Raw genomic sequence first — 24,089 nt, 5'->3', positions numbered from 1 at the left:
GGGTCTTTAGGGGGTTGATCTATTTCCCTTTGGATGCAGACACACCAGATGTGCCCCCATTATGGGGGATCAAACCCCCACCAACGAACCGTACAGTCGCCAAACACAACCCCATCCACAACGTCCTTTGGTGGACCTTTATCGATTTTAATAGGGTCTTTTTTTGTTGTTCAGAGGAAAAAATATAGTGTGTGGAATGAGGTACAACAGTGGAAAAAAAAACATTTAAGCTTATTTGATTTTAACATAAAAAACTCTGACTTTACATTGATTGAATCCTGATTTACTGATCTCTCAGGTAAGAGTAAGAGTTATAATTTGCGATTTGTACAGTAAGTCTGTTTTATGGTTTTCTTAGTAATTGAATTGTAAATTACGGTCAGAGTGCTATACATTTCTGAGCCTAAATAGCTGACTATGATTTAACAGAGCATAGATTTAATTAATTAATATTAGTTCATAAAATTAGTAAATATTCTATTTCTAATATTACATTTTGTAGATAGTGTCATAGTAGTAAAACATTTTCAGACATAAAAATATTTGAATTTATTATTTAATAATATACTGACAACTTCACCATTACAATTAGCACATCTTTATTAAAATTACGTCCGCCTAAAACCTAAGACATAATTTGCAAAAATACTTTTTTCAATGAAGTAAGAGGCATTTGAGATATATCGGGGGGGGGGGGTTGACAGTTATTTGCTGATAAATCATTGTAGTCAGCAAATGATTTACAAATGATATAAATTGACCAAAGTAGTGATTAAAAATGCCTGCCCGAACTGATAAAAATGTGCTTGAAGTGTATCTATATCCTGGTGTGCAAGCAAAATTGAAAATATATAACGAGGATCAAAGTGAAAACATATCTTAATTTAACACTGATGCAAAGTCTTAGATATTAAGCCCTTTACTAATGAGTCTTATTAGCACATAAATCGCTTGTACCATAAGCATGCAGTGGATGTGGTCATTTTACCACAGAGAGCCCTAGCATGGGTGAAAATGAGCAGACTATTGTGCAAAAGCATCTGAACTTTCCTTTATAGTTTAAAATGTTTTGCCCATTTAAGGTGCAGACACAGATCTTTGCAGCTTCTATTCATTCTGCTTCTTTGTCTAAGCGTCCTGTCACTACCCTGTTAACAGTGCTAATAGAAACTGATGAGACATTAGCTTTAATGAGCTGAGTGAGCTAAAGAAATAAAGATGAATTCACTGGACAGTCATTTTCACCAAAGCTAACTCTGACCATAATACCAATGGACAGCCACAAACACTCATTAGTACTAAATGTCCATTTCAAGTCTACACTCACAATGTTTAAGCACTAAAGTAGCCTATACCAAAGGAGAGATTACAATCTAATACAATGAGAGAATCTGTCAGCAATAGATACAAACAAAAACTAAACTGTTGCTCACCGTTTGAAATTATGATTCTTTACATGCAGCATGTCTAAAAAAAATAAATATGAAAATATAGAATACAATGCTCAAATGATATCCACACTTCATGGATAATCCTCAAGAAAACTGAAGTAAAAACTGAATATGTTACAGCTTGGATTTTTCACATTGCCATTTCTACAAGCTCCATTTGCAGCTGTATAGACACTCAATCAGCGGGGGCAACTGTAAGATCCCTGTTGGCACAGAAACATCAGTGAGGATGAGCGTAATGACATAAGATTTCAGACTGTATCAATCAAACCACACACCGCTACTTCAAAGCCATTCAGGTGCTGTGACTACCCCAAAACACACCCCTCCACCAGTTACAACAAATCACTTGCAATCACAGAAAGTAGATTGTGGATGTGAACCAGGAAGGTTCATGTGTTCTGGGTTTGCTTCCCTCTTATTTATGAATCCATACAACCCACAGGAAAGAAAAAACACACAAATTAGACTTTTTTAAAGGGATAGTTTACTCAAAAAAGTTAAATTCTGTTATTTATTCAACATTAGGTCCTGCAAATCCTGTATACAGTATATATAACAACAACAACATTGGACCCCATTGACTTTCATTGTATGGACAAAAGAAGAAAAACACACTGGGACAATTTTCGAAATACCTTCTTTTGTGTTCCCCAGAAGAAATTGTCAAACAGGTTTGGAACCACATGAAGGTGAGTGGTCAGAATTTTCACTTTTGGGAGAACTATTCTTTTAATTTTTGCACAGCTAAAATTCTCAGCAATGTCTCAAAATGTGCTAAGTCTGCAACACAATTTCAATAGAAATTCAATTATTTCTCATCAAATTCCTCCAAGACCAAATTATCTGTAATGTGCTATCATGCTCTCATAGCTCATCTTTTACTGTATGTCGAGAATAGTCTTATTTGCTTCTGCTTTTATTTCTTTTCATCAGAAACATCCAAAAGCTGGCATTTAAATCAAACCAAGAACTCCTTTAAGTCACCTGAGCTATAAAAAGAGCAACCCCTGAGTATTAAAACCTCCCCCGAGATGCAATTTGGCGTATTTCCTCAGATAAAATCTTCATAATCAATTATTTAGCATAAATATGTGTCGATCAATGGCATATGTTGGCCGTACCCTTGCAATTTTCATGTTCTCCTGTGCAAATGAGAACAGAGGTGTTTTATCATGTCTGTCATGTCATTTATAATCTTTGTAAAGATGCCTCTTCGAAGTTCACCGGGAAGTCTGAGATTTTTCGACTTTATTTTTTTTCAACTCATGAGAACTTAAATGCCCTGTGACATTGAGAACTTCAAAGCGGCACTGCTGTAACTTCAAAGATGGTTTGAACTCTTTTTTTCAGTCTCCTCGTGATAGAGAACGTCTTGTTTACTGACACAATGCAAAAAGCCCAGCACGGAAGATGGGATTGGGGGTGGCAGGGGGGTTGGCGGTGAAGAGGGGGGCATTGGGGCAAGAAGTACTACGTACAGCGTCGGGGAATGATTGGGGGGGGGGGGGGGTGAGAGCGAGAGGTGGGAGAGCACATCTAATGCATTCAAAACACAAACGGTCATGAAAAGCTATCAAGTCCCAGTGAGCTCCGGACGCACGTAAAACAAGTGCATGCAAAAAAGCCAGTAGTTGTCTATTGGAAAGTGACTTTCACATGCGTCGTCCCTGGCTGGTAGAGCCGCCGTTTGAAATGTGGAATCAAAGGGTCTGAATCCTGACAGGAGGCTGCCATATTAGACATTCTTCTACCCTTGTCCCCTAAGGTGCTTATCCTCTGGAAAGTGGAACAACAGCAAAGAAGAAAGTCAAATCTGTCTCCTCAGTCTTAAGGTGATTGCAACTTACATTTATGCCAACATCTGACCAAACTATGAAACACTGCTGTCTGGTTTTAACACAGCTAAAGTGTTTTAGATGTGTAATCAATCACCCTCCATAACCACCTCCTTTATTTCATCATTGGAAGCTGTAAATAATCAAACAAATAACACATATAAATAAATAAAAAATTCCAGAACCGAAAAGGCGTTCGACCGTGTTCCCCTTGAAGCCAACTTAATGGACAAGGCGCTGGTGGTTTTCAGCCAGGACATTATGCGTTTTTCTACAGATTATTTTCTTACAGTGTCGAGGGGACAATATTATATTAATGCTACAAAAATCTATCCTTAAAAACATTTCAATCATTCTAAAGGACAGGAAAGTACCCCTAATTGAAGACTCACTCAATGACACGATGATGTAAAAGAACAGCTGAATCAGTCGTTTTAACAGATTAGAAGAACTGATTCACAGAAATGAGTCACACTTCCCATTACTACTGGGAAACACAGAAGCCTGTTCATTCATGCTGGTGTTTCCGATCGAATTAGAGCTCAGTTTAAAACCACCAAAACATCATGAATCAGCTTCACAGTTACACCATTTTTCCCTCTCTTACTCCATTGAGTTTCTATAGCAGCCAGTTCACAAGGAGGTCATGAGCATTGCGTAAGGCAATGGCTGTCCGACCACATTACCTGCAACAGTCCAAACAAAGCTGAAAATCTTGCAGGGTGACGCACTAATCTGCCGTTTCACTGCAACATGAGAAAGCACCGTGTCTTGCGCTGGAGGACGTTTCATCATACAGTATACAAAAAAAGCATTATGTAGCTGTAGCTTATGACTACCTGAGGATTGCTAGTCAAGAAGACTGCTGGGTACTTATTGTATCACATCTTACTGAACAGCAGTGGGGGTCCACAATGAATAAACCTCTGGCATGATGATTGAGAGCGTGTGCTTATTTTTTCATTTCATTTCACTGCACGAAATTGAATTTGACTTCACACTGCGCCATATTGCATTAGCTCAAAGGGTAACTTGTGATTACCCAGAGTACAATGGGTTTATTAGGGCATAATTGAAAATATAATTGTAAGTAAATTAGCTCACTATTGTGCGAGTGTATTTTGAAGCGATTAGAGCTGAGAGGGGCTGTGCGATGAGTCGAAATGAAGGAGCTAATTATTGATTTGGGATTCTTGGACGGCATTTGGCACTTCCGATGAGAACCTGGGAAGAAGGATAAATGAAAAAAAGGAAAAACTATTGTTCTGTTTTTGACTGATTTAACAAATCATCAAAATAGCTATAACATTTACAGTAACACTTTACAAAAAAGGTTCTATCTAGATAACACTGAACAATACTTTAACAGCATTTAATAATATTGGTTAATTTTAATGTCTACATATATTACCGGTCAAAAGGATGGGACTGGTAAGGTTTTAACATCTCATGGTAACCAAGGTTGCATTTGTTTCAAAAACAAACAAACAAACAAACATAAAAAACAGTAATATTGTAAAATATAATTAAAATAACTGTTTTCTGTTTTAATAAACTGAATTTTCAGAAGCCATTTCTCCAGTCTTTAGTGTCACTTGATCCTTCAGAAATAATTCTAATGTGCAGATTTGCTGCTCAAGAAACATTTCTTACATTTGAAAATGGGTTTACTGCTTAATATTTTGTGTAAACCATCATACATTATTTTAAGGATATGTTCATGAATAGAAACAGCATTCATTTGAAATAGAAATCGTTTGTAACATTTGTCTTTACTGTCACTTCTGATCAATTTAATCTGTCCTTGATGAATAAAAGTATTCATTTCTTTCAAAACAAACAATATCTTACTGTCCCCAAACGTTTGAACGTTAGTGTATGCAAATACGTATGTATTTGTATAAATTAAATTGAAAATATTATGAATAAACATGAATCAACAATGAACAGATTTCTAAATTAATATCGTTCTAGATTAATAAATGCTTAAAAATGTTTATGACACCCAATGCATTATTATGACAAAGTGTAACCATATTTACTAATCTGACACTAAAGAGAAAGATAACCTGTATTTCTGCTCAAATTTGTAAAACCAAATCCATTTTATTGTAATGCCACCAACTGTATTATAAAGGTTGAGCCTCAGAGAGTGTCTACATTTTTAATACCATACAATGACCGTAGAATGAGCGAGAGCATGTAACGTGTCCCTCAGGCATTAATCTCAATGTAAAGGTGTGAAGTTTCCAGCACTACTAGAATAGGATTAGATGACAATAGAGCACCTGAGGGACAGGGCAGTATGGGAGAGCCAACCCAGGGTGAATTACTCTAATATCTCTACATAATATCGTTTCCCACAGTGCTCTCTGTCACCCCCTCACCTGAAATATTGGTGTGGCTTGCTGTTGGCCATGGGGCTGCAAAATCTAAGAGTAGCACCCAGAAACAGAGTCCATGGCACACGGCACTATTTCTCATCTCTCTCTCTCCCTCTCCCTCTCTTTCCCACTGCCTTACAGGCCCAGGGGCCTCCCGACCCTTTTAATGTTGAGCAAATCTGTTCAAAGTTCATCCATCATCCGGGCAGCGCACTGAGACAGCGCTCCATCGGCCTCCTCTGCTGCTCCATCATACTCTCCATCACACAGTCTTTTCTTTTCTCCTCGCCCTCCAAAAAAAGAAAACTTCAGAGAGTCCGCATTCCTTTGAGGTGAGGAGAGAGGGCGGCAAACAGCACAGATATGTGTGCGTACAATATCTTAACACCAAGAGTCTAAAGCGACTACGCCACCTCGGGAATCGTTTTGAAGACGTACAGTAGAATTCTTCTGACGTCATGTGGAAATGCAATTCACCAAAGCAATCCAGCTTGTTCTGGTTTACTACTCTCTGACACCGAGGTACAATATATGCCTGATGAAATTTAAGCTTACCTTCACCAAAATTTGCATTTCTGTGGAACAAATGAGTGTGATTTATTGAGACTGTGCATGGCGCACCGAGGGAAACTCGCTCGGCAGAAACAACGATTTACCATATATGCAACCTGCTTCAGAGTGGATGTTTCAATTGCAAGATCGCAGAGGGAAAACCTCCCGCTTTGGTTAAATTGTCAACACATCTCAAGATGATTGCTAACTGCACCCAAGAGCATTAATAGTTTGAGTCAGTAGCATTTTATGTTATACACAACCAATTCTTAAATAATATTCACATAGTATCTGATTTTTTACCTTTTTTTTTTTTTTTTACAGATATGGCTTAACAATGCTCTCTCTCTCTCTCTCTCTCGCTCTCTCTCTCTCTCTCTCTCTCTCTCTCTCTATATATATATACACACACACACACAATAAATTAGATTAATCTATTAGCTACAATTATCTAATTGGTGTAGATAGAGGGATGCAGGGATAAGATCAAACCTCGGAAGACTAATTCGCCACTGATTTCCTCAAGATTTGTAGGGTTTGATAATGCTGTTTGATAATGGTTTTCAATTTATGAATAAAATAAGGTCTGTGGTCAACATAACTTGACTATACTTGAACATTTTGCTCTACAAAGAAAACTGCACACACCCATATCGAAAACGTAAATTTTGAAGCTGTTATGTTTATAAAAAAAACAAACAAAAAAACAGTATGTGTCTAATAGGCTAGATGACTAGATAAGAACATTTGGGATGTGAGTGTCTGCAATTTATGTTGTAGAACAAAGGTCCAAGTATCATCAAATTATGTTTACCACAGGCCTTATTTTACTCATAAATTGAAAAAACATATTTATAAAAGAAAGAAGCAAAATCACGAGGGAACCACTGGCAAATTAATGTGCCGGGTTTCTATATACTTGCCAACTATTTTTAATTTAGTTTATATCTACTTTTTCATTGGAAAAAGGGTTAAAGCTTTAATAAAATATGCCTACTGAATTTTAAACAAGGAACATATACAGACAGTTAAGGATGAAAATAAAAGGGTTAATTTGGAAATCACTATTATTATTTTTTCATGTAGACTCCTGGAGTCTCTGAGGCCCCAGTTAAACTCAACAGATCATGAATGTTAAAGCTAATCTCTGAGGTTGTAAAAATTCTGGAAACTGAGTGAAAAAGAAAGGGAACTGAACAGACAGAGGGTATCAGGTGGAAACAGAGAGAGAGAGAGAGAGAGAGAGAGGGATAAAGAAAGATGGAGATGGAGTGAGAGAGGAAGAGCGAGAGCGAGCACCCAGATGGAAACAACGCACCTTGGCCTGCCTGACACAGCCCTATTACCATAAACTTCATTTTTCTCCCTGAACACTCAGTAAATAAGAGCGGGAATAAGTGAACAAGCCCATCCGGCGTTTCGAGGAGAAAATGGGAAGAGAGGAGGAGGAGGAGGAGAGGAGGAACGGGGGAGCTGCTGAAGGACTCTGGGCACAGAGGAGATGCCTCGTACAATCGAGCAGGTCTATAATATCAATCAAGCATGACTGGTAAATTTTCTTTTTCGTGCCCGTGTTGATTTATCCTCAGCCTCGCAGGTAATTCAGCTTCCCTCCAGAGACCACGCACACTCGTTCCTTTCATATACTTCTTTTAGCTCCCTCAATTTACATATGAAAATAAAACCCCACTTAAAACAAGTGTTAGGTTCCAATCACTTCACGGTGGTTTGAAAATGCAAAGTTATCTAAGGAAACAAGAAGAAAACAAAACAGTTAATAAAGTGGGCTTGTGTTGTATTCATGCTAACAAGTGATGTTGCTTCAAAGAAAAATAGATTCTTATAATTTGATCTCTAAATAGGCAACTAAAAAACGGATGACCACAAAGTTATCACTGGCTAACAGTTGCATCAGCAACAGGCAAATGGTAAATGTCAAACGTACTATAACGATTAGTGCTCACTTTAAAATGTCAGACTTCAAATCAGGTAAGGCTACTGGGTGAACGTCATGTTACTTACAAAAAGAAACAGCTCAATCAACAATAAAAATTTAAGTTGTTCCAACTCCATATGACTTTGTTTCTGTGACAATCCAAAACCTCTGTGAAATAAAGGAAAATACAATAAACTGAATATTGTTGACATAACTGGGGTATTCTAACTTTAAAAAGATGCAAAAGTACCATAAAAGCATCATAGATGTAGTCCATACACCTCTTGCACTATGTCTTATGAGGCCATATGATAGATCATGGTGCAGGCAAGGGAAGAGGAGCAGAGGATCTCAATTGCAACAGATTTGCAAAAATATAATTACTAAAAACAAAGAAGATAATTCTGAAAACAAGAATCAATGTAACAGCTTCACACATGTTAAGACAATACAGGACAAAGGGAAGAACCAAACTGAGGGCTTACTGTAAATACATGGCTGAATGAGGAACCAAAGAAGACACTGGTGAACATAATCAATTAAACGAGTAACCATAGAAACAAACCAGCAACAGGAACAAAGGAAACAGGAACTAAACACAGGAAGGAAACATGGGAACTAAAGGAAACAAAAAAGTCTACAAACAAAACATTACAATAGATCTGTGTGAGAAGAAACAAACTGTTAAATGTGAGTTGAACTTGATATTTGGATTCACAAATGAATGATATAGAGAGGTTTTGCAAACTAGCTCAACTGATTAATTGAAAAGAGCCAACTGAAAAGAAGGATTTGTTCATGATTTGGACAACATTACTTTTTTCATGAATACTCAATGGAGAGCTAGAGAGGATGTCAACATTTTCATTTCAAATTCATGATTTAAATTTAGGTCTTTTCCTGTATGACTTTAGAAGACTCGTAATAGTCATGATTTAAAACCCCAAAAAGCATTAGTCACCGAGGGAAATATTTTACATTTAAAGAAAAAGGACAAAAATCAAGTCTAGACTCGCTTTTGTAGAAGTTAATTTACAGCAGAACCTCGACACTGCAAACGCAGCACCCCGCGGAGAGTCACGGTAAACCCTCAGAAGCAACGGTAGAGCACCGCTGCAGAAAAACAGGTGTGGAGGACGCGGCCTCTCTCACAGGAGTGCTAATACCCATTGGCACAGCCTATGCAGAAGTGGGCCGCACAGCATGGCACTGCGCTCAGCCGCAGCGACGGGGAACAGCTGGTAATGACGGGTGGGCACACAGGGGGTGGATATGGGGGTGTTGCAGGTTGCAGAAGCCACATTCTGGCCTCCTGCTTCATCCGAGCGAGTTCTGAAGTCATCCGGACCAGTGCAGCTGTGTCACCAGCCAACGGCACATTCGGTCTGACAACAAATGCCCCTCCCTCACTTATTCTCCTGCGCACAATCCAAAACCTCTCTGTTTATTCCACCACTTAGTCACTACTCATACGATAACTTACCACTGTAGACATGGTTTTGGCAAAATGCCGTACTACTAACAACTTCATTTTTAGCAACTATTGGCATAAAAAATACAAATGAAACAGCAGAAAAAAAATCTAGAACCTTCTGACACCTTTTACAGAAACTTTTACAGAAGTAACCAGGTGTGTCACGCTCTTTTTTTATGAGAAGGAAACAGTAGCCGATCTGGCTCACTTGGGACTCTAAGCGATATAAGACTTGACCAAAAGGGAGGAAACACACTCTTTAAACATTCCCTTCTCCTATCTGTCTTCCTTTTTCCTAGCTGCCTTTCTTTTCTCAAAGATACTTCCTCGTTTCATGCTGCTTTCCTTCCCTTTTCCCATCCGGTCTCTCTTTCTTTTCCCTTGTTGCCTTACTTACCTTTTATCTTAATCTTTCTATCCGTTTTTGCTGCTTTCATTTCTGCATTCCTTGCATTTTCTCCTTCTGTCCTTCCTGTCTTCCTTCCCCTTTTCATCGACACCTCCTTCCTTTTCCTTCCAGCCTTCCATGCCTTTTTTCCTTGGTGCATTTCTTGCATTACCCCCTTCTTTCATTCCTTTCTAACCCTTTTCCTTCTTTCCTTCCTGTGTTCCTTCCATTTTCTTACTACCTTTCTTCCTTCCCTTTTTTCCTTTATACATCCTTCCCATTTTCCTTCCATCATTCCTTAATTTTTTTATTACGGTCTTGCTTCATTCTCTTTTTTTCTGTCCTTCCTGTTTTTCACATCTTGTTCCACTTTTTCCTTCATGTCTCCCTTCCATTTCCATCATGACAGAATTTTCAGTTTTAAAACAACTGAGCTGCAAAAAGTCCGGCTCAATTTAGCTCACCAAATTTCGACAATTTTCACTTTTTTCCCCTCACATTTCTTTTAACCTACAATAATGCATTTTAAATGAAAACATATAAATAAAATAAAAACTGATGGGGCACATGTCCCCTCAGATTGATTTTAAAACAATATAGAGAACTTATTAATCTGGGGCTGTACACATGTCTAGGTACAGACTGACAGTGTGTAGATCTATTGGAAGACTTCTCCACAGGTAAAAAAAAAAAAGAAAAGAAAAGAAAAGAAAAGTCATTAAAACGTGTTTTCCGGTAATTGGTTGAGTGGGCCAGGAGCTAGAAATACTCGACATGTGAGGAATGGAGCATGCTGGTCATGTCCTAGTCCTATAGTGCGACATTGGTTAATAAAAAGACTCGTGTCACTGCAGGCTACCGGCGATGTGTGTTTCACCCTCCAAAGGTTTAGTGCACCAGCAATTTATCGGCCGTAAGGCAAAAGCCACTCAGTATTACCAGCCTCCCACACCCCCTCCCCCAGCCTCCCTCGATCTAAATGAATGGCATGCAATCCATCGCCTCGGATCCATTCAATTTCAGAGGGTTTTCAAGCGCAAGTCATTTTCTGCACTTAATATCACGAAAGAATGTTCAAGAGAGAGGAAGGAAGAGAGGGAAGGGGGGCTGGTAGGAGAAAATTTGGAATGTTATGTGAAGACTGACATGACAGATTAATCTTTGATGGCGACAGAACATATCAAATTACCTCTAGCACACCTGGACACAAAAAAAGCGATGTTTATTGGTTTTGATCACGTCAGGGGTCCACCTCTAAAGACAATTTCACCGGGTTCGTGCTAATCCTGCATGTTTGGATTGGCTGAGTCCATAATACAAAGATACAATCTCCACACAAGCATAAGACTAAATTACTTCCAGTCAGATGATTATTAAAAACACACTGCCTTCTCTGGATCAGACTTTATCTCATCTGGCTAAAATAGACAGTTGTCATCTCAGGCAAATTATATGAAAATGAGGTGAGATAGCGACTGTTTGATCTGGCTTCCACAAGCTGTTAGAGCAGTAATTCCTGCCCCAAAAGAAGGCTTGTTTACCACACATTACATGAATGAGGAATGAATGGCAAATTAGCTGTGTGAAAAATGAAAATAAGACATTAACAGTGTGAGGATTAGGCACGCCATATACATATGTATGATTACAAATTAAAGGCTTTTCAGCTCTCCCCAAGTCCCAAATGTAGTTATTTCAATGAAATGCATTATGAAATTGAATATTATTCAGGCACACACACACACGCAAATGAGCACACACACTAAAGTATCACTCCACGACCTCTTGGCGAAGTCCTCTCAGAGTTTTTGTGACTGCACGAGGGGGACAGAGGGAGGTCTTAAAGGGTGACTTTAAACAGGGTCTTGTAGCTGCATTAAAATTCTAAGTATTTAAGTAGTGAGTATAAAGGAGGGTCCCGTGAGCCTGATCTCTCTAATCTACAAATGGCTCCTTGCTATTAAACTGCTAATTCTGGGGATTAAGGGATCCCCGAGAACACAATCCCCTTTCTCACTTTTTTTTTTTTTTTTGTGTGAGTTTGCTGAAGGTGTGGGTTTAAATATTAATGAGCTGGGAAAAGAAAGGTGGGGGGAGCAGAAATTAGAGGTGTGGAATTTCACAGAAAAAAAAAAAAAAACCCGTGAACGCCGTTTTCCTCCCATGCAGGATTTGCGCAAGTATGGACTATGTGGATGAAGAGTCTGCTAATTAAAGTATCAAACAAAACGCTCACTCATTTAGACAGCATTTAGGAGCACAATTTAACAGTCTAAACACAGAAAAAAAACAAGCACACGCACGTGAAGAGTAGAAACACGTCAACAAACGAACTGTATTCACTGCAACGAGAACGGTCCTGCCTTGCTGGCAACTCAGAGAAGCAACAGCATTAAAATTTAAATAGCTAGAATGATGATGGGCCGAATTCTAACAGTTGCAGAGCACAGCAAAATGATTGCTGCTTCTTTCTATTTGTTTCTGGTCAGCTGCTCTATCCCGGTTGCTGCGGTGGGTCCCCGAACGTACACTGAGGTCTGTCTGCCTCTCCAACAAGCTCCGAAAAGGTCAGACGTGTTTCAGACCAGCATCTTTAACTTGGGAACAAGCGCTCGCTGATTTCCTGTCCTCTCGCTGCCATTTTTAAACAATTGCATGATTTAAAGTGAAAGAAAGAAAGAAAGAAAGGAAGGAAGGGAAAAAAGTATGAAGGAGGTAAATGAAAGAATGAAAAATACACATTGTGCCATATTGTCAATGAACTATTGAATAGTACCTCACAACACTGACAACAGCAAATGAAATAATACTGTTCTTGATACGGACAGCAATAAAAAAAAAACTAGATTTGCATTTCCTGAAGGAAATACGAGTGCTTGCAAAGCAGGAAAAGAATTGCGTTAAAGTTTTAGGCGTTGGATCTGCGTAAATGAAATGCTGCTTTGCTGTTATAACGACAGTCAGCAAGTGTCTTGTTTCATGTCGGTTGTGTTTGAGCCATCAACACACAAAACAATATTGTTTTAGCAGTGAAAACGCAGACATAGATGGTTAAAAAGAAAAACATTCAGAAAACAGTATGCATATTATAGTTAAGACCAATCGTAATTAACAATATAAATCTTAGTAAATACATTAAGTAAATATAAAGTTTGCAAAATAGCTGACATTTTCCACAAACCAAAGTTAATCAGTTTTGGTCGAATTCATTGCAGAAATGTACAGTTCAGGGGATTTTTTTAAAAATTATTACTCATAAAAAAGTAGAATGACCTAACTAGAATGTTTAAGGACTATTAATGCACTATTAAAGGGATAGTTCACTTTGAAATTAAATTTTGGTATGTTTTAGCTTACCTCAAGGGCATCCAAGATGTAGGTGTCTTTGTTTCCGCAGTAGTTTCAATTTTGATATTTTTAGGTCAAACCGTTCTTGTCTGTCAGTCATATAATGCAGGTTCATGGTCACCACCTCAAAGAGCATGCACAGAGAAGTCCAAATTAAACAATTCCCCATCGTAAGTACACATTGATGGCCTAAGACACGAAACGAGCGGTTTGTGTGAGAAAACGAACAGTATTTATATCGTTTTTACCTCTTGTACACAACCCATAGACAGTATGACACAACTACATCCAAGTAATCTGAGGGCGCACGCGCTTCCGGCGCTTTCTTCTTCTTCTTGTTTTTTTTTTTACGGCGGATCGCAAACAAATATGTGCATTACTGCCACCTATCTCAGAAATGGACCATTGACACTTTCCTATACTTCTTTAACCTATCAACCGACATAAATTCCCTTTATTTACCCGCATAGAGGCTTCATAGAATTTCATCCGGCGCTGTGTGTTCAGCTCCTCCGTCCACTCTCAGCCCCCATGACAGGAAAAAAAAACCCCACGTCCAAGTGTCCAAGTGATTTGAGGGCGCGCGCGCTTCCCGGTGTGTGACGTGTGCGTGCTGCGCAAGAGCCGGAAAGCGCCGGAATTAAATTAGGTTATTTTTTTCCTGTCATGATGGGGGGGAAATGGTCATTTTTCTGCAGCGCCGGATGAAATTCTATGAAGCCTCTATGCGGGTAAATAAAGGGAATTTATGTCGGTTGATAGGTTAAAGAAGTATAGGAAAGTGTCAATGGTCCATTTCTGAGATAGGTGGCGGTAATGCACATATTTGTTTGCGATCCGCCGTAAAAAAAACAAGAAGAAGAAGAAAGCGCCGGAAGCGCGTGCGCCCTCAGATCACTTGGATGTAGTTGTGTCATACTGTCTATGGGTTGTGTACAAGAGGTAAAAACGATATAAATACTGTTCATTTTCTCACACAAACCACTTGTTTCGTGTCTTAGGCCATCAATGTGTACTTACGATGGGGGAATGGTTTAATTTGGACTTCTCTGTGCATGCTCTTTGAGGTGGTGACCATGAACCTGCATTATATGACTGACAGACAAGAACGGTTTGACCTAAAAATATCAAAATTGAAACTACTGCGGAAACAAAGACACTTACATCTTGGATGCCCTTGAGGTAAGCTAAAACATACCAAAATTTAATTTCAAAGTGAACTATCCCTTTAATGCAGTTCTGTCTTGCAAGCATAGCAAAAGACATGCAAAAAAACTTTAAATTCTCTATATATCCCTTTGTATGTTTGTATGTTATATATGTCATGCATTTAAAATGGACAATAAATCACAAGATACATATTTCTAATAGGACTGCATTATATATAAAGTGTATATTTGCAGTGTCTTTGGCTGTGTGTCTAATAGACAGTTTAAAACATCCGAAAAAATCACAGACACACACCTCTCAACTTTTATAACTATAACAATTTTGGTGTTTGTAAAGCAATTCTAATAAGGTAAAACAGTCATAATTCCCTGATTGTCTATCACACAATGTCACAGGCGACTATTCATTTAGAGCCGGCGCTCTTTGAGGTCCCATGATCAAAGGATGACCCCATACAGAGCCTATTCATTAGGATGGCCTCTCCACCTTATCCAATGTGCCAACACTGCTTCATGTTCTAATACGGAATTTCTATGCCGCTGCTTTTTCCTCATTACAAGTGCTATTATGAGGTATCTTTGCTTTGGAATCCAATTACTACACATGACATTAATTCCGACATAATTACCTGTGAGGTGCAAGCAGGGCACATTGAGGTGAAGTCGAACGAACGGGTGGCGAATGAGGGTTCGTGTCTAATAGGACAATCATTTGGACTAAATCTCATTATTGAATTAATGGAAGACGCTTGTTTGCAATCAGGCAAGAACAACAGGGCACGTGCTTTTATTCAATTAGATGTGCTTATGGGTGAAAAGATCCTCCTCTCAGGAGAGGCTGCGGCAGTGTGGATTCGCTGAATCAAAGGACTGGTTTGAGGGAAGTTGCACGATTTAAAAAAGGCGCTCAGCGAATCCTTAAATCAAACAGTGAAAAAGTGTTTTTCCATTGACTTATTTTTTTTACAGAAGGGAACGGTGACGCACACGTTGCCACATCATTCTGTCAGAGATGTGGGGAGAGCGGGAACACGGCAGACCGTTTCCATAAAACCAGCTGAGTAATCAATAGATCTCCAGTAAATGTGTGCAAAGCAGACCTGCTTTGAAGTTTTGGAAATTTATGAAAGTTCAAACTGATATGTTGATGGAAGAGCAGGATCTGACTGATCAAAATGGGAATGTGATCAATTTTGATCAGTCAAATGCAGTGATGTACAGTAAATGGTGACTAGGATGTGAGGATAAACACCTGTCTGTCTATTTAGGCTGTGTTATGACAGGCTGACATTTCCCTCATTTCAGAGATATGTGAGAAAAGAAGGGTTTATTCTTTTTTTAAGCTTTTTTTTTTTTTTTTTAATTGACCGCTCAGTTTCAGTTTTCATTTCTTAATATCTCAAGGACCTGAAAACAAGATTTTAAAATGAAACATTGCATCTCCAATCCAAAATATCACACAGCTTATAGGTCAATGTTTTATTGTTCGTCACCAGAAAAAAAATTCTAGTTCAAGTTAAACGTGGCATTGAATATATTTTGCTTAACAAATAAAAAGATGACTCCCAGTGGACGTTGTAGTGTGAGATGCTATAAGCACAATTTACAATCCAAACAAATCAACAAAAGCAAATAGCAGCTCTGCAAGCTTGTTACTGACCAGTCGCAATCCTTCTGAATTAAATTAAAGGGGTCCTATTATGCTTTTTCACTTTTTCAACTTTAGTTAGTGTGTAATGTTGCTGTTTGAGCATAAAAAAGTCAGTGCATCTCATGAAATGGAGCAATTTCTACTTATCAGGACAATCTGTTGGATCACAACGTTTTTTATTAACAGTTCTAATTATAAGTTTTATGTTGTTGCTATATACGCTCTCCTGCTACCCAACATTAGTGTTGATATAGTGTTGTTTGTTTCCTATATCTTTTGTAAGCTCTCGCTTTTGTAAGGCTGTTCACCGCCCCTTAGGAAATTAACCATGTTTTTGTGATCGATTACTGTTTGTATTACCATAGTTTTCTGACAAATATCATGATTAAATGGTGCATAACATCGTATCTATAATGTAGCCTATAAGAAAAACACACCACTCTAAAACGTCCTGTGAAATCCGTGCTTGCAAAGTCCATGCATGAAATCCGTTCTACGTGATCCTCTTGTTTGTTAACAATAACATTGTCAGGGTCTGAATTGGGCTCGAATTGGTTTGAAATTGCCGCTATCCTTTATTTACACTAGAGTAGAGCTCAAAGTTATGGAAGGGCGGGACAAATCCAGAAAACACTGCCAATCACAACAAACTGGACCAGCTAACCAATCACAGCACATTACGGATTTCAGAAGGAGGGGCTTCATCAAAAACGACACGTTCGGGACAGACTACGGAGAAGGGAGCAGTAATAATGTAAAATATGTGAAAAATAATGTGTTTTTTTGAACAATCAAGCATGAAATCATATTCTAGGACACCGGAAAAAACAGATTCAAGACTTCGTAAAAGGGCATAATAGGACACCTTTAAAAGAAAAATGGAAGAGGAAGACTAGAAAATATGTAAAAACAACTTACATTTTTAAAAAGATGTAATTAATTGCAAAGAGTTTTCCAGGCCTGGAAATCACAATTTTAAAATTCCATGAGACTGTCTTATAGCTCTAATCACCAGTGCTCTCACAGAGAAAGAACAAGATGGTAACAGACTGATATCATTGAAAAATATCCTCCACCGACTTGTAACAATTAACTTGAGCCGAGAAGAACAAACAGAAAAATTGTCTGAGGCTGCCATTGTGTATCTCTCTTTGACCAGGTTTCTGCAACTCCTTCCTCAATGCCTCAAGCATCTGTCCCGTTGGTTCCCGCTTGCTTCCTGCTCTCAAAACCAAACAGTAGGATATTAAAATGGCTTTTAGACAAACATACCCTAACTGAAAGCCTGCAGATAGACCCCATTAGGCCAGTGGAGCAGTCAGCTAGAAAAAAGAAACCTCAGTTGGCCTTGTGAGACCTTCTGAGTGTGGTGAACTAGTGAGTTAGGTGGCAAGCACTAAAAGTGACATATAGTGGCCTTTCTATTTGCACTTGGCTAAATGACAGCAGAGGGTATTTTACACTGCATTGCGTCTTTCTTCGAATGAATCCAGACATTTGTAACCATAATTTAGAGACTGACCATCTAAAAGGCATTTTAGATGAAGCTGTTTCCCAACAACATGTATATCTTACACTAAACACACACTGATATCAGTGTAAAAGTTTCCCTACTATTTCCCTCGAGTTTACAACTACACTACCATTCAAAAGATTTGGACCTGTAAGTTTTATCCATTTTATTTGATAAAAATAAGTAAAAAAAAGAAATCCTGTGAAATATTATTACAATTTCTAAACACTGTTCTCTATTTTAATATATTTTAAAATGTAATTTATTTCTGTGATGGCAACAATTAATTTTTGATAGCCAATGTTACATGATCCTTCAAAAATCATTCTAATATGCGGATTCAATGCTCAAAAAACATTTCTTATGAAAACACCTGTATTGCTTTTTTTTTTTTTTTTTTTGTGGAAACCATGATACATGTTATTTCCCGGATTCTTTGATGAATAGAACTTTCAAAAGAATAGCATAAAAAAAATAGATACCTTGAACAGTAGTGTATATAATGAATGTTATATAACTCACTCCTGTTCTATTACTCGTCATTGTGATTCTTCTTTGGGCCATTTTTTGGATGTTAAAATACTTTCTCCTCTCCCAGTTTAATCATGAAACACTAAGGCTGAGTTAACATGGGCTAAATTGAGGCAGTGTTGCATTTTCTTCCTGTTTTGGCTTGCTTTCACAAGGTAATATTTCAAAATGGACCAAAATGTGTTACAGTGACAGAATTACATCACAGTAACCCAAATCTTGTGTTTCCAAATATCCATCAGACATACATACACATCAGATATCTCGATTGGTTGATTCACTGAGTCGGATTGAATTTTCACCAAAAGCAAACCGTTCCAGAGGTTGCTTGGTCTAAATTTGAGAAAGATAGAAGCTAGATTAGCAGCTAGATTGACACCAGAAGATTAGATAATTGTTATATTCATAGCACTATAATGTGCTATTCAGATTCAGGTGAAGTCTGCACATAACACACAAGTTAACACACACACACGTGAACTGAGACACGTCAAGCTGTGGGAGTCCTGGGAACAAAGGGGCAGGGAATAAAAGAGCCAACACACTTCAAACAGCACATCCCTTTCTGCATGACCTGTACACGCCAGAGAGCAAAGACAGAGTGAGAATGTGAGCAAAAGATGGGTGGGAGGGAGGGTGAAAGAGAGAGAAAAGCATGCGAGAACTGTCAACGGGAGTTGAGCTTTTCTCTCGAGCGTTGTCTTGTAAAATTCACAGGGAATTGATTGTAAGTTTGGTGCTTGTGCTCTGAGTGGGCACAGGGTGTGAAAACGCTCTTATTTCTCCCATTCTCTTTGACAGTGTCGCTTGATTTGCACCATAAATCCCCTCAGATAGGTCAATAACCTATAACGTTAATGTCAGTGTCCTGCCATTAGTTTTACAGTCTGTGTGTCCCCTCTGTGTCTTAATGACCCATGGCTGGCAGAGCAACAGCTGTACCTGGATCTGTACTAAACTCTACACCCCCCAAGAGCGCTTCCTTTATTCGTCCCTCACTCTGAGCTGTCCAGAAGTGTCATGCTTCTCAAATTGAAGAGGAACATCCCCTTATGGATGTCTGAGCTACGTGGATTTTGAATGCAACATAAAAAACAAACAAAAGGGTTAGTTCATTTAAAAATGAAAAATCTGCAATCACTGACTATGTTTACATACAGTACACCTTCATAATGCGATTATAATGGGATTTTGGCAATATTGCGATGTATTCAGGATATTCATTCTGAGAAGAAAATGATGCGAAGAACATAATAGCAGTGTAGGCAATCCGATGGCAGTTCGAATCCAGCGCCATTTCCTACGTTCAACACGGCTCCGAATAATATCCAATATGCCCATAGAAATGTGATTTGCCTTTGACTTAAGTGGATTAAAACAATGGCCAGTAACACACCTACTGTATGCAAGTTCATCATTTGTGCTATGCATTGGGGTTTGTGAATAATGGAGGTAAAAATAACCACAATTACTTTCTTCAGTGGAACACAAAAGAACATATTTTGAAGAATGTTCCACCTTATTTTTCCATCATTGTGAAAAACAACATCTGACACCACTGACTTTCATTGTATCATAAAAAACAACACATTTTCCAAAATAAAATAAGTCATTTTTCCAATATTTCTTCTTTTTATGTGAATGAGACACCTGGTGTACACGACTTGATCAAATCTTGTTTTGAAAGGGAGTTAGGGATAGATTTCATGTCATTTGTTGTTAGTAAATGTGTCCTATTCTTTTTGCCACTTGTTTACTATCTAACAATTCAGAGCAGGTCTGAGTTGTGCTCCGCAGAAGAAAGAAAGCCTGGTTTCGAAATGACATATGTAAGTGTGACGTAAATAAACAGAATTTTCACTTTGGTGTGAACTTTTAGTACATTCAGTTTCGCAATTATTGTAGTTTAAAAAGTGATAAGATTATCTTATTCAAAAAGCTACGCCCTCGTTAAAGTTCTTCCGCTCACATTTACTACAGGATGTGCCCTCGGAAGACGCAACGGCCAACATCCCCCCTAATAAGTCAGCTGTCTGAGAGTGCTGATTCAGGAACTCTTTGAGTAATTATGCCCACTGTTCAACGTTAATTTCACACTCTCTTTCTCTGCGCACCGCTTGGCTCAATGGCCGGAGGATGCAGAAGCCCTCTGCGTGACCTGGCTCCTCCGTTCTTGGGCCTGACCAAACAGCGCTATTGATCCCTGTATCCGAAGCTCTTCCCGCTGCGTCTGGAGCTGGGGGGATCTGGGGGGGGGGGGGCACTGATCTCTCGCACTTCACCTTTCATTCCCACAGTCCATTAGAAAGGTGTCAGGCATTAAACTGTGCAGGGGATAATGCCTTTAAGTCACACCTTCAGAAAGAAGGAGAGTGGAGGAAGACGAGAGAGAGAGAGAGAGGAAGATAATGGAGCGTCCCTGTGATGACCTTTTTCTTGGGAAACCCTGTGTAAACACAACTCATGTAATAGCAAAGGGTGATAAGCGTGAGCAACCATGTCCTCTTTCTGTTTCTCCTTCTCTTTCTCTCTACTATCTGCAGAACAGCATGATTCTCTTTTGCGCACAGATCCCTTTTGTAGTCAGGGGAGAAATCCCTCTCCTGCTCTGCTGTTTAATGGTCTTATCTGCAGCGAGGAGAAGATTAGGCCGTGACGGGCGTGTAAGAGCCAGCGTGAGGCGGCAGGATTACACATGACGGTGGGAGGAGCCGCAGGGACCCGTGGGCCCGTAGCGAGGACCTCAGGGGATCCTGGAGGTGGATGGGAGGTTGTAGCTAATTCCGATCAACCCGGCCATTGCAACGTGTGTCCGACCATGATGCTACTGCTTCACACGTTCACTGACAGATGAAAGAAAAGCTGGAGAGAACAGTTGCGAGGCAAGAAAGCGGCAAGTGAGTGGATCTGTGTTCTTTGTCTACTCTCACTGTAAATTAATTATAGCGTCTTCCTTATGAGACAGTTTAGCTAATCACAAAATCAATCTTTGATGAAAATACATATATTTTTAAATACCATTATAAAGTAAGGCATTACAGTGTTATTTCTGTAATATTTATATGCTACTTTTTCGAAGACTGCAACGTTCATAAGCAAATCTTTTATCACTTGTTTCTGCAAAACTATATATATTATTTACATAAAATAGCCTTTTATGTATTTTTGTAGTGCCATATAAAGGGTTAATTCTTTAAAAAAACAAAAACTATTGTTAACAAGGTAAATAATACACAAGTTTAACACAGAATACACTACTGACAAACAACTTAGTAAGCTATATTCCTGGCAGCTTTGATTGGCAGGGCCAGTGTCACCCTGGCCCATATTTGATCTTGCCCATGGGAGAAAGAAGGAGAGAGAGGAGAAGTGAGATGAAGAAAGTGATTGAGTGAGGGACAGATGAGGCCAGAGCGGATCGCATTGGATGCTGAGTTGTTGGCAACCGAGATGACAATATTGCACTCGACTTAAAAATACAAACAGCCAAGGGGTCAACAATAATGACTTTACAGAAACCAAGACTTGCTCGGCATGCATTTGTAAATGTCACGGCTGAAAATAGCTGCTGAACAGAAAAAAGAAAAGAAAAGAACAAAGGATTAACAAAAAAGATTGTGTTACCGTAGGTCATTCTGTTACTGCTACTGAGCTACTGTCCCACAAGACTGAATAAAGTTTTTCTGGCCGTCAGACGGCGGCTGGATGAAGTGAACACACGATAAATGTTACAGGACCCACATTATGCAACTAGAGAACACAGATCAATTAGAGTGGTGACAAATTAGCGCAAGCATTTCATTTAGCAACATGACACCGTCGGCAGCCGCTCTCCTCTCCGAATTACATGGCTGATAGACGCTGCTTCCGAAAGACACAGCTTGATTACGCAACGCTATGAAGGAAAGCATGGCTTTTCCTTGGTTAACTTTTTGTATCTATGTGAACAAGTCTAAACAGGTTTTTTTTTTTTTTTTTTACGGCACATTTTTGTAAGCATGCATAACTTTTAGCGTTTGAAAACAATTTCAGAGGAGGACAGTGACTATATTAAAATTTACACCAAAATACTTTTGGCAGGAAAATATTAATCAGGGGATTACAGTACATGGGCTAAAATCACACAATGTATGGCCACCCTACAGACGTAAAAATACCAGTACATTGGAAGCAAGATAATATTACAATAAAATTTCAAAATAAAAATTAGGGTAAAATTAATATCATTATATATGGTAACACTTTATTTTACAGTGTCCTTGTTACACGTCACACGTAGTAACTATAGTAATAAGTATAAATTATGCATAATTACATGCAACTAACCCTACAACAAACCTAATTCTAATCCTAACCCCATAGTAAGTACATGTAGTTAATTAATGTTACTCAGTAATCTATAATTACACTTTAACAATGACACCATAAAATAAAGTGTAACCTTATATTTTTTTTAAATAAAGGATGAAACAAGCTACAAAGCATCAATAAACGTTAAATTTCAGATATAGTGGTATCATGACCACCCTACAGAAAACAAACGATTTGGTGATGTGGAACACACACTACTATACCAGCAGCACAGCTCATTAAAGGTAAATGGCAAAGGTTGTTTAGGGCTAGGCCTTGCTAGGGGGGCATAAAAATAGGCCAACGTGCCGTTTCAAACCAAACACGAGCTCTATGCTCTTCCATCTCTACACATGCTCGTTGAAAAACAAGTCCCTTGCTCTGAGCTCTCACTTATTTATTATTGAACAGACACAGCAGCACTTCTCTCCCGTCTTCCTCTGCCTTTTTCATTATCATGCTACTGTAATACTATCATTAAATCAATAATTGTTCAGTAGATTCACGGTTCACACTGTCCTTATTGAAAGTGTGAGGAAAAACAGTCTATTTGTCCACACGCATTCACACCTTCTCATCTACTCTGAGCCCAGAATTTTGAAATAATACTTCTGAAAGCACACACACAAAGCGAAGAGCTATCTGTCATCAGAAATAAGCGTCAGTCTGCCTGTGTGAGCTAATCAGTTACAGGATGTCTGACAGGGGTAAATTTTATCTCTCTTCTCACCCGGGCCATCAGAAAGTAAGCTCAGATTAGATTAAGCACGTCTGCGAGTTTCATTCTAAGAGAATATGCCCCTGCGGCCCCCGTGACACAGCCTGTGCCGTCTGCGCGAGGGTGCGCAAAGGCCCTCTGTCCCGCGCTGGGCCGGATGAGACTGGAGTGATGAAGGGGAATGATTAATGGGCAGTCGGTGCTATCAAAGAGCACAGCCAGCTCAAAAGATGAGAGATTGCTTTCTGACGATCATTAAATCCTGGTTGCCACATCTACGAGTGCGCACTTTTCATCTGGCCCCTGACGGGGAGAGAGGGAGCGCCGTGTGACCAAGAGAACGGGATGTTGAACGGGGAGCAGGTTTATGGTGGAGGAAGATTTCCTGTAAGCTAAAAGCCCATTTTCAGCACAGTTTGACATTGCCAGTGTCGTAGGATCTTTCTTTCATCCCCTCACCTCCTCATTATTTTCAGAGGTGCAAGTAAGGGGCCGTTCAGAATGAAGGTATCGCGTTTAGAAAAAGTTGACATTATTTGTACTAGATGCGGCATCTAAAAAACAATAGACACGTTGAAACGCTCAACGATGCCAGACTAGCACGTTAAAGAATATATTTAATAACAACTGAGATACACTCAAAGTGACAACAAAGATTCAACGTGCCATTCAGTATGAGGGTGTCAGGTTTATAAAAAGTTCTAAAGTATGAAGTTATTTCTACTAGACGCGGGGTCTCATTTTATGAGATGCTAAAAAACATTGAGATGTAGAAAAATCAATAAA

At 38.9% G+C, this 24,089-nt stretch overlaps 1 protein-coding gene across 2 annotated transcripts in view; it reads right to left on the bottom strand.

Moving 5' to 3' along the window:
• Positions 1-24,089, bottom strand: part of rbfox3a (RNA binding fox-1 homolog 3a) — a 347,427-nt gene that overhangs the window by 109,557 nt on the left and 213,781 nt on the right. The window lies entirely within an intron of this gene.

This window comes from Squalius cephalus (genome assembly GCF_949319135.1).
Source record: "Squalius cephalus genome assembly, chromosome: 19".
Classification (NCBI taxonomy): Eukaryota; Metazoa; Chordata; class Actinopteri; order Cypriniformes; family Leuciscidae; genus Squalius; species Squalius cephalus.
This window is presented reverse-complemented; position numbering and strand designations above follow the sequence as displayed.